Genomic DNA, 12,637 nt, shown 5'->3' with positions numbered 1-12,637 from the left:
TCTTTTGGTTTTTGTTTTAAATTTCCGTTACACTATTACTTCAAAAATAGGCTTATTTTAGATATTGGGGTAAGTTAAATCATATCTATTTACCGCTTGTATGTTTAATATGTCTAAAGTACCCCGGCATAAAATAGTTAGTTTCAATAGTATCTAATATCTGATACAGTGATTGACCACCTACAGACAGAGAAAATATAGGATTTCCTTTTATTTATATTATTTTGTTATTTGTATGAACGTGTAGAATAAAAATATAAATGTTACTATTTTCGATTGTGAGATGTAGAATTTTCTTCAATCGTTCCAATTTAAAAGAGAAATAAGATAAAATGCACAACAAATTGATGAACAGTGAGAACTTTTCCACGAATTAGTTTAAATTGTGCACATTAAACTGAGAGAGGCGTATTGTTTTAGTAGAAACACAAACAGTTTCTTGGTAATATTATATCATAGAATTAAATAAACCTCTTAAGTTTTAATTTATATGAGGCGTATACGTCAATAAGTCAGCAACACAATGAGAAATAAAAATACACACCATAAAAAAATGGAAAACAAACAACATTGTTTATAAACATGTTAAATGTATTTAAAAGATTATTTTGACAAATTATGGACTGCAAACATCAACGATGGTTAGTTACTATTAAACACTTCATTCGTGGTTGATCTTTAAAACATATGCATAGCACATCTTAACTTAAGAGTTGATTAAACTGCTTAGATTTTACTAAGAATTCCCATAATTAAGGTCGTCTCTGAAACATTAGTATAATTTGTTATAAATTTATGCTATAATCACTCAATATTAATAACAAAACGAAATTTAAATGGATGCTAACACACATTAATCGCGAATAAAAGAATGGTTCCGAATTAAGATTTGAATTCCGTAGTTTAGTTCAAACAATTCCTTTTATCCAAATTATAAAAAGTCTGAATTAAACAATTTATAGAGCATGGGCTCGATAATATGTAGATTCGTTTCGTATATATCAGTAGAGAACCATTAATTATTATGCTTAAGGAAAATAACAATTATTTTTCTTTAATCTAATCGGATATAAGAAGGTCTGTTTTTTAACATAATTGTGTTGTTGTTTGTATACACACTTCGGTTAACAATTGTTCATTGGGAATACTGTTCGTTATTGTATTGCTACGTTTTGCTGAACACTTTCTATGAATTTTAGCTGTATTGATATGTTATACATTTATGTTGCTATAGTTACATATGACCGACATATTGTTAAGTGCTCGGACCTATTACTCGACGAAAGATGCCACCAAAGATGAAATTTAAATACATTTTAAGGATTCTGAAAATTATGGAATAGTTCTAAATATTAACCATTCATAAATTTGAGGATAATAGTTTTGAGAATTGTCAAGTAGACAATTCAGTAGACGTCGTATGTTGCTGACTTATATATATTTTTTTCGTTCATTTGTTTGTACTAAAGTCAGTTGTTTTCAATTTTCAGTTTTATCGTTTGAATTGTTTATCATTTGGCTGTACTTGTGGTGCCTTCTATATCTGATCAATGTTTGTTCGCTTAATTTGAAAAAATGGAACTATACTGGCAGCTAAAAATGAATTATTTTTTTTCACTTTCACTAATGATTGAACAAAAGAATATCATATTATAGATTTTTTATATACAAACGTAGCTAGTGCCCCTTTTATTGACCATCCGTTCTTTCCAAAAAGCAAAACATGAAAACTGAAATTAAAAAAAAATGTCTTTTTTAGTATGATCTTATTGTTAATTAAAACCAATCAATCTGACGAATTCTACAATTTTACAAGAGTAAAGACCTACAATATATCAGTAGGGAAATGATAGTGGGTTTTCTTCAAGAAAATAACAATTATTATAGCTTTAATCAAACGGTATATAAGAATGACTGTTTTTCAACATATGTTGTTATTTGTATTCGGTTAAGAATTCTTGATTGGGTATACTGTTTGCCAATCCATGTAATTTCTACAATCTTAAATTTTATTAACATGCTGAAGAGACAGAAGTAACAAATGTTTGAATGAAATAAATAATTAATCAGGCAAAAGTCTCAAGCAAAATAGATATGACATAAACTGATTTCATAAAAACTCAGATAATCTGGGATGATTGAATAGTTTAAGTAGCTAGGGACATGGCATATGTTATATTTAGTGATTGATTGACCAAACTGGCATTTTCTGTAAGTCTTAAAGTTAAGTGATTAATAATTGTACATTCTGTTCCGAATTTATTAGTCTAAAACAATATGCAAAATGCAGATGTTTTGCTGAACAATAGCTATGAATTGCAACTGTATCGGTATGTTGTTCATTTCTGTTGCTTAAGGTGCATACTACCGATACTCACACCCGTCACTCGACAAAAAAGTGCAACCAAAGATGAAATTTAATACATTGTAAGGTCTTGTCCTAAAAATTATGGACTACTGAATATAAGACATCCATAAATCTAAGGACAAGAGTATCTCAAATGTCACTACTAAACAGGTTTTAGGAATAGACAATGAAACAATTATGATTTCGTCGTATGTTGCTTACTATTATTTATATTTTCTCTTTTGTTTTGTTATGTACATGCATCAGGGTCTCTCCTTTTGTCAGTTTTCAGTTTTATTCGTTTGAATTATTTTAAATTTGGCTTTCATTTCGGTGCCTTTTATATTTGACTATGCGATATGAGTTTTGCTCATATACTCACATCGGGTTTTTTTGTTTGCTGTTGTTATTTGTATTTATCACAAGTATTCTTGTTTACCTATATGACAATGAATTATTATAAGTCAAAGATATTTTATCACAACTAAATTCGTATCTGTAAAAGAGGGACGAACGATACCAAAGGGACAGTCAAACTCATAAATCTAAAACAAACTGACAACTCAATAGCTAAAACTGTTATAATCGTAGCATCTTAACATTTCGTGAAATAGATTTCAAGATGGAAAACCAAAAAAAACCTCAATGAAATATATAAAAAGCAAACAACTTCTAAAACTAGTTTACAAAGGGTTTTGGTCATTTGGAATTTTTAGAGATTTTGAATTACATATCTTATTTGCAAAATGAGCATCATAGTGATTTTGTGATTTCCCAATGAACATTTGTTTTGTCAGAATTCATAAGTTTCTGTTATGTTCTTTTATAAGTGTGATGACAACAGGCGTCATATAATGATACACATGTTGACGACAAACATCATATACTGATAGCATATTGACGCCTGTCTGCAATAACGTGATAAACATATTTAATTTGTCATTTATATTGACGACAACGACATGCATCGTATAATGATAAAAATATTAACGACAGACGTCATGTTATGATATTTTTGATAATGATAAACATATTGACGACAGGCGTCATGTAATGAAATAATGATTAACATATTGACGACAGACAGCAAACAATGATTAACATCTTTTTACGGTACACAGCATTTGATACAATTATTGTGTCACTGTTGTGTTTAGATGCTGTAACTAACGTAATATCTATTTTAGGGATTGAGTTTAAATAATTGAGGTCATTGGGGAATCCGTCATAAGTTGGGAAAGTAACGGCATGTCTGCTATACTTAATTGCTACTTAGAAATTATATAACTTTCATTAGTTATTATCATACGTTAAGATCTGAATGAATTTGAACGAGTTTTCACTGTTGTGTTTTTTCAATATTATGTTAAAACACTATACCACTATCTCATAAGTTTCTTTACGTGTTTTTTTAATTTATTTATTATAGTTGCATAAGTTTGATGCTATAGTTTGATCATAACAATCTGTACTTCTATAAAAATTTGAAAACAAAAGTCATTTAGTATTTCTCAAAATGAATCAAAAGGTGGGAATTACAACAGAACATGTACTGTTTTGGTAAATAAGGACTAAGGTCTGAGATATATTGGACAAATTAATTCTGCTGTCATGGAAGTCATTCCGCCGGATTTATAACAGGAAATTTGGAATTACAAACATATCTTTTAAGTAAAGTTTATCATTAATTAGGATATTTTGAACGAATGTAAAGTGTAAACTATTATTCCAAAGTTTGTCTCAACATCAATATTGCATTTATTTTAACGTAGTACGAATCCGCTTCATATTGTTACCTATAGTATTGATAGCTTCGGATTAGCTCTAATAAGTTCAATTAGCACAATTTCAGAACATAAATCACACGTGTTCAATATATACTAATCAACAGAACATAATATCTAAGTAACTTAATATATAAATATGCATTAACCTAATGCTGTTATCGGTTTAGTTTTTCACTGATAGTTTTATTCCGACCATTCTTAATGCTGCTTTTGTTGTTTTAATGATAACATATGCTTGCTTTGCGTAGACTGTTTTAATTCATTCAAAACAATGATCAGTATGGATGGTTTATACTTTGTAAGGAAGGAATAAGGTAAGATTTTGATTCATTGTATGTAGAAAGACCACTTTTTTTCTTTTTGAACGTTTACACTAAATTATTGAATGTTCAGTAAATACTATTTGTAGAGTATTCTTAAAAGCACAATTTGGAAACTGTTTTGGGAATATAACCAGATATTTATATTCTGGCCTGGTGAGAACTGCAAATGACTTATTTTGCGAAAGAAAAAACATATGGAACAATTAATGAAGCCATCTGCATGTTACTATATATTCATAACAGAACACAATATATAGACGCGCCAAAAAAAAAAATTAAGCGAGACTTGAAGAGATAAACATGTATATTTTAAAACATAATATTTTTAAATAGTATTTTAATATATATATATTAAATACTAAGAACGGATACATAAAGTAACAAATCATTTATGATTGGTAAAAGTATTTTCCGCAGAGATAAATAACATTTACATTCAGATTTGAAAAAAAAGATATATAGTGGGTTCAAATAGTGTTGCATATCAAATTTTAGAACAAAAAAAAAGATTCGATCTGACTGGTTTTGGATACATTTTAAACATTTCGTTTTGCACACTTTTGCCAATGCGTTAAAGTCCATTGTGTGAACACTTTTGGTAAGTATTTTCTAGAATTCAATATATTTTTCCAGTGATGGACATCAATTGAAATTTCTCTGATACTATACTATTAACTCTGATATTTTGCCTTTTGTACATGAGATAATTAGACATTAATTAGAGTTAAAATATTAGTACTGCAATATTGTCATTATGATAAAAAATAATTTAATATTGTTAATGAATTTGAACGAAATATTAAGGACAAGTACGTTATTTAAATTTCGAATTAAGAAAAACGCGTGCGTGGAATGAACATCGACAAAAAACTGTTAAAACTAAGGAAACAAGTCTAAACAGGTACCACACAAAACAGATTTGATTTCAGGTTCGCTGGAAAGTTGGTAAGATCCTGATCCACAAGTACAATTATATTCAATTCAATTCAATATTTTATTGGAAAGAGCACAATAGAAGCGTGATCCAAATACAATAATATTAAAACAACATATAAATGAAATAAAGATTCATGTAACAAGTCATAAGCCAATTCTATGTATACCAATACATTATAAACTGATATTGATACCATAAACTTATACATCAGTATTATTCTAGATTTTCATATATTTACTTAAAACACACAATATAAGATATATATATATATATATATATATATATATAAACGAGTCTAAATTGAAAACTACGTTCAAACCTATGACTGCGTTGGATAAAAACCGCAATTTTTATACGTGTGCATGTCAAACAAATTTCGTTGTAGAAGGGTCTAAAAACAGCACAAACAACATTTTCCAAAAGACCAAAAGAGTGAAAAAGTATATTTAAACAAAACGCATTTGACTAACAGGTCGAACAACTGATGTTCTTTAACCCTGCTGACTGCCATTGGCGATTGCCAAATAAAATTGATCACAGGTTGTAACAAAATGGATCTTATTATAAATTTAATACGTCACAGAAAGAAAAAAAAATGTGTTAACTTGTGGACAGGATGTTGTGCCACAAACATTCGGTGTCAATATTTCTTTAGTACACCATATCCGGATTTCGACAATAAATGTCTCTTCAGTGATGTTAGGGATCGAAACGGTATTTGGAAGGCCATATAAAAAGCACCCTCATTTTTAGAGAAAGTACCCTCATTTTTAGATTAACTCTTGAATTTTAAGAGTCAATATATAGGATGAACGGATCATATAAACCGGAGGGAAAATATGATACATGCCCAAACAAAAAATATAAACGAGTCTAAATTGAAAACTACGTTCAAACCTATGACTGCGTTGGATAAAAACCGCAATTTTTATACGTGTGCATGTCAAACAAATTTCGTTGTAGAAGGGTCTAAAAACAGCACAAACAACATTTTCCAAAAGACCAAAAGAGTGAAAAAGTATATTTAAACAAAACGCATTTGACTAACAGGTCGAACAACTGATGTTCTTTAACCCTGCTGACTGCCATTGGCGATTGCCAAATAAAATTGATCACAGGTTGTATATATATATATGCACGAACTACTGTAAAAGATTATTATTATATTAGAGCATATCAGTCAACGATACGTCACTACACGCTAATCTTAGAGAGGATTTATCACATAATTAACTTGGTAGCTTATGCATGATTAATACAAATAATACAAAGAACAACCGGCGTAGGGACTTTCCGTTATGACTTTTCCACGGGGTTTTTGTGATTTTACTTTTTACAACAGCCAAGTCGATGTCAAGTTTCTTCCTAGAGGAAACTTTACTGCTGGTGGATTATTCCACGAGGGCATCATTAACTTGGTAGCTTTATGCATGATGAATACAAATAATACAAATAACAAACCGGCTTAGGGTCTTTCCGTTATGAATTTTCCTCGGAGTTCAGTACTTTTTTTATTTTACTTTATAATCATGGCAAACGGATAAAATAGACAGAAATAGAGGCTATTTTTATCCACATCCAATAGGGTTAATAGTTTTTACTGTCAAAATATTTCTATTTCTTTATCATGTGCATTTTAAGAGATTTTTTTTAACATCTTTCGCCACAGATTTAGATTTATTGATTGAGTTGTAATTAAATTGTTTGGATGAAACTTTTATTTAGATTTTTCTTAGTGTTTACATATGTAAGTAATTGAAGCGATACAGAATATAAAATTCAATATCTGTTTGAGCATATCAACCATAACAGCAAAAGTTGAAAGTACGTTATAAAAATCATTCTCAACTTTTGCGAACAGTTCTGGCATAACATGCTAAACGCATTAACTAATTAGTAATTAAAACTGTACCTAATAATACAGTTACGATACTGTAATGTAAACAGTCATTATCTGTGTTATTAACTGACTGGTTATCGTATTACTACCTTCTATTTTCTTATAAGTTAAGAAGAACCATGTAACTATATAAAATAGAATGAAAGTCAATTCATAAATAGAAAAAAAATAAGAGGCAAACATTTTTTTCTATTTCCAAGGATTTTAAAATTAATGCTGTGCTAATAGACAACTTTCGAGTTCGATGTATTTCCGGCAAAAACTCTGGTTTTAGTGAACGTCATTTGTGCGTTTAGGGACGTCGTCACTTCCATTCAAAGGTTGAGCGAGTGGTTGGAAAACTTTAAATCTATATTGTACGAATTATTCGGCAAATTGAATTCTCAAAATTGACAATTAGCACTGCTGTCATTAGGGAATTGTCATTAAAGACCTTCAGAACAACCATTACTTCTAGTTTATTCTGCACAATGACGATCACTAATACGCTTGATGAACGTAAAAAGTGCAGGGATACAGGCGACCCCCTCTATCTGGTAAATGACGTCATAAAGACGCGCATAATTGACGAGGTTTTTTTTCCGGTGACGGATGAACTCGAAAGTCGTCTATTGTTTCGTATCAGTTATACATCTAAATACAGAAAAGCACAAGGCAGTTAAATACATGCGAACCAAGAACTAAACAGGTCTAGAACTTCTGAACTTTAAGGCGTGTCTGAGTCCTTATTGTGGGTTGTGTCACTCAACATCCAGTTTTCTATGTTTTCTTTTATATACTCTGATTTAACTCTTTGTCATATGTTATTTCTTAGTCAGATAGACTTCTTGCAAACGTATATTTTGCACGCCTTACGGAAGTTCATCATTTTACATCCGAGACCTTTTGTAGTGAAAGAAATATCCAGTATTATTTGTTAAACTAACCTTGCAACAGAACTTAAGGACAAACGATACAGTTACAGGGGAGGTAATGACGTTGCTAACTTAAAATTATATTTTCACGACGTCAAACTGACATATCGATAAAAAGGTGCATTTTCGACTGATTCTTACCATTCATACTGATTTAATTTTAAAACAAGTTCATTGACACCTTTTTCAAAAATTACATTTGGTTTAATTACATATATGAAGAGTATTTGTCCCAATTTTCATTAAAAAAAATCAGTAGTTTTTTAATTTTGATAAATTTACATCGATAAATTACGTTTTATTTCTTCGAAATTCATGAATATTCGATAAAATGAGTTATATCTATGAAAACAATACACTTATGTATAGGATACTTATATAGAATAGATATTACAAATAATTAAACAAAAACAGATTGGGTTTATCTTTATAAACAAAAAAGTTATGTAATTCTTTTGAAAGGAAAAATACGCCAACAAATCCGAATTTTGAACAAATATCTGAAATGTATACCTCATTTCCCATAAAAAGTAGCACATGAAGGTATATTTTTATTACATATTTAATTACATCAGGTAAAAAATAGCCTATATGCAAATTTACATCAAAATTTCAATATAAAACAAAAACTGTATCGTATGCCCTTTAGGTGGACAGTTGCAAAGAAAATTTCGTCTTTTATTTCCTGTACTCTGTATACAGTGACGTTCAAATTCCCAGTCCTTTATCCATTTCGATAGACCAACTGCTCTGATCCTTAACATGAAATATTTGCAAATGGAATTTAGAAAGAAAAACACCAATCTATCTTTAGCCCGTGATATTATTTTTTACCCTCCGATTTACGAACTTGTACTGCTCAATACAGTCTCCTTCTCTTTTAAGCTTGATGTATCCATTCTAGAATCTAGTTGAGTAGCGTGCTTCTTTTAAATACCACAGATGCGGTAGTACAGTGAGTTGGCTACTTCCCTGATAATGGATAGGTGATAAATGGTATTTGAACGTGAAATTTTAGCATGAAATATAATCATATCTTATACCTACAGGCTTCAATTTAAAGACTGCAAAACTAACTATTTTTTTTCAATTTCATACTAATTTAAAAGGATAGCTTAGAATCGTCGGTATTACAATCTTTGATTATCTGCGGGTCATTTCAATCATCTATTAATTTATTATAATAGAATATGTGCTGGCATTAAACAGATTTTTTGACATTTTTCTCTGGTTTATAATAATATGTTAAATTGTTTATGTGGAACACGAATTCGATCAAAATCGACTGATCAAACGTTTTGTAACTTTTGGAATATTACTCAAGAATTATTTTCTGTAAATATCATCTTGCTCAAATGGTCGTGTTTTTTTTGGTTTTTACATATGTAATTATTTGTTAATAATTTATGGTCAAGACTACCAATTAATCTACCTTTCTATCAAATTCTTCAAGAACGTCACAGACTTTGATTCTTTGATAAATAATATAAACTGCAAACAATCTTGCATTTTTTTTGTATAACTGTCATATAACGTAACCATAAAGATAACATAACACGTTGGTTTTTCCATGTTATATAGCACGTCTATCGGAGTAATTATCAAACGGTTTATGTGTACTTCTATATAAAAGTATTCTCTCAAACTAAAATATATATCATTCATATTTGTGTCGTTATTGTATTGATATTTTTGAAAACCCAATTAACTGGAAAAATTTATTTAATATATATTCGTAAGATGAAAGGTCACATTTCTATCAGTTATTTTACACCTTGTCTTAAGGAAATGGGATCAGCTACTTTGGGTAGTATTTATGACCTTGTCTAAACAATTTATTAATATCGAAAAATTACATTTCATTATTAGATATTACTAGTTCAAATTTATCGGAATTCGGGAGAATTCTTGTAGAACTTTCTCATAACTTGCATAAGGTAAAAGACTTGTAGTATCAAAAATGCATTCGTCAATACAATTGTATGCATTTATAAGTTATGCTTTACTGCTCTGACATGAAAGTAAAAACTGAAAGTGAATTCTCTTTGTATAGGTGTATCATCCTACATATTTCATCTTTAATTATCTCAACACACACGCATAACTGCGAAGGTCAACTTTGCTAAAGCCATTTTGCAGGTGCGATTTCAGTGTTCGAAGAAGGGGACCACAATTGTCCAAAATATTTAATGTACGCCTATGAACATCAATCCAGAATTATTTATTAAATGTAAAAAAAAATCAAAAGTGACTTGAAGACATATTATACTAAACAGCATTAATAAATTTATTGTATTTGCCAATACTGTTGTATAGCACCGAAACAAAATCATGAAGTAGAAACGTATTTAAATTCATAAATATTTGGAAAATATACGTAAAGTTACAAAACTTATATCAAGTGATCACAATGTATAAAATATATTTGCTTAAAAAAGGGAATGCTATGAAAATTCCAAAAGCCTTTAATTTAAGGCCTGCATACAATTTGCAGACGAGAACACAAAATCTAGTGTATAGCACAAAAAGCTCATTATTTGAAAGGAAAAAAAAACAAGAAAATATTAATATTTTTTTGATGATTTGGATGATAACACAATTTAAAATTTGCATTTTTGGTCGAAAAAAATTGCACTACGAAATAACTGTGTTCCCTGGCCAAATGATTTGATTACCCCTTAATATAAATTGTCCATTTTTTTAGTTAAAGCTAATATTTTTTTCTATAATATTGATATCAGTTGTCCCAACAGTAGAGTACACTGTAAGTCTTATTTAGACACGGTCCACTGGACGTTAAGCAACCAACAACCAATCAATCAATATTAAGACACGGGTAAAGGGATTTTTTTTATTTGCATTTGCGGTTTTAAAAAAATGCACATGGAATGTGCACTCGGCCCATTTAGAATATGTTTAGGTATTCAAACTTGTTTGAACGCTTAAAGATTTTTTTTTTAAATAAATGTGCAGTAAGCAGCATTATTTAAAAGGGCGAGCTTATGACCACTTAGTTTTCATTTGTTCAAAATACTAACAAACAGAGAGATGTTATATTCTATTTCTATGCTGTGGTGTCGTAGTTCTCCACTTACATTTGATGTGTTTCCCTCAGTTTAAGTTTGTAACCCGGATTTAATTTTTCTCAATCGATTTATGAATTTCGAACAGCGGTATACCACTGTTGCCTTTATTAGTCATTAATTTATTCTAAGATTTACATCATGAGTCCGACGTCGTTAAAAATGTTTGATTGAAACAAGACACGAAGCAACACGTTTTCGTTAATTATTTACGTATGCAAAACGAATGAAATTCCATAAAGAAGATACTTTTAATTTGATGTTAGAAGTCTCATTGTTGGCTTCATATCAGATTTCAAAAGTTGTGTTTTGATTTAATTAATTTATATTTAGCTATGCTTCACCTTGCATGCTTATATTCCATTTGATCAAACGCAACAACATAAAACGGAAAGGACAAAAGGACAATGGCTCTACTTAATATTCAGTATTGTTGTTTTCAAATGTTACAATTATCAACATTATTTGGTTTATTATATATATAAATTGTTGTTCTTGACGAGTATTACCATTCTCTCTCCAAGTCTTAATCTCTGACTAACCTATCTCTCATAATACCTTAACCTCTGACTATCTGATAACAATATGTATTAACTTATAAATATACTTTCTCTCTGAGCTTCTTTTTTTCCAATAATAAATCCGTACCTAATCTCTTCAATGATCATCTCCTCGCTAAATTCACTTTCAGTCCCTTACTTTAAAATGTTTTCATAATCGATTTCAACCCCTTACTGGTCATCTCACCTAAATGAATTATGAATAAACTAAAATGATCATAATTCAAAATTCATTCTGGCCGTCAAAAATCCTGTAAATGAATTAACACTTTAAAACTGTTAATGAAATGACAATCTCTAAGCTCCAACTTCAAATCCTTTACCTTCTAACACTTTTTTTAAAAGTTTCTCCGTTTTTTACTGATCATCCAATATAAATCTACGCTTAACTTGTTTACTGAGAGTCTCGTTATTTATACCAGAGGTCCTTGCAATAGCATGAACAAATACCTTCAACTTATGTTCAAAGTGAATGTGCCCTGTTTATCGTTTATTAACTTAATTCATTATGCGAACTCATTTATGTCATTTATGTCATCCTTTTTGAATGTATTTTGTGTCCTTATTTTCTATGTTTTTTTATACAACATACTCAAATCCTCATTATTGACCACTTATGTGTAGTGCTTTTTGTCAATCCATTTTGGGACCTCTTAACGATATCATTTTAATATGTATCGACTCGGTCATCTTTAACAAATCCACTCTAAGTCCAGTTCTGATCCTTTCTATTCGGAAAAATTGTTAGCATCTTAAAAGAGCGATCATACTTTACGGTTGTAAACA

At 29.7% G+C, this 12,637-nt stretch overlaps 1 protein-coding gene across 1 annotated transcript in view; it reads left to right on the top strand.

The window, feature by feature from the left end:
* The first annotated feature begins 4,329 nt into the window (after positions 1–4,329).
* LOC134724937 (guanylate cyclase 32E-like) overlaps positions 4,330–12,637 on the top strand; it is a 112,783-nt gene continuing 104,475 nt past the window's right edge. Inside the window, exon 1 of the mRNA XM_063588323.1 lies at positions 4,330–4,448. The gene's annotated coding sequence lies outside the window, so the exon portion shown is untranslated. The remainder of the gene's footprint in view (positions 4,449–12,637) is intronic.

The sequence above is a fragment of the Mytilus trossulus genome, chromosome 7 (genome assembly GCF_036588685.1).
Source record: "Mytilus trossulus isolate FHL-02 chromosome 7, PNRI_Mtr1.1.1.hap1, whole genome shotgun sequence".
NCBI lineage: Eukaryota > Metazoa > Mollusca > Bivalvia > Mytilida > Mytilidae > Mytilus > Mytilus trossulus.
This window is presented reverse-complemented; position numbering and strand designations above follow the sequence as displayed.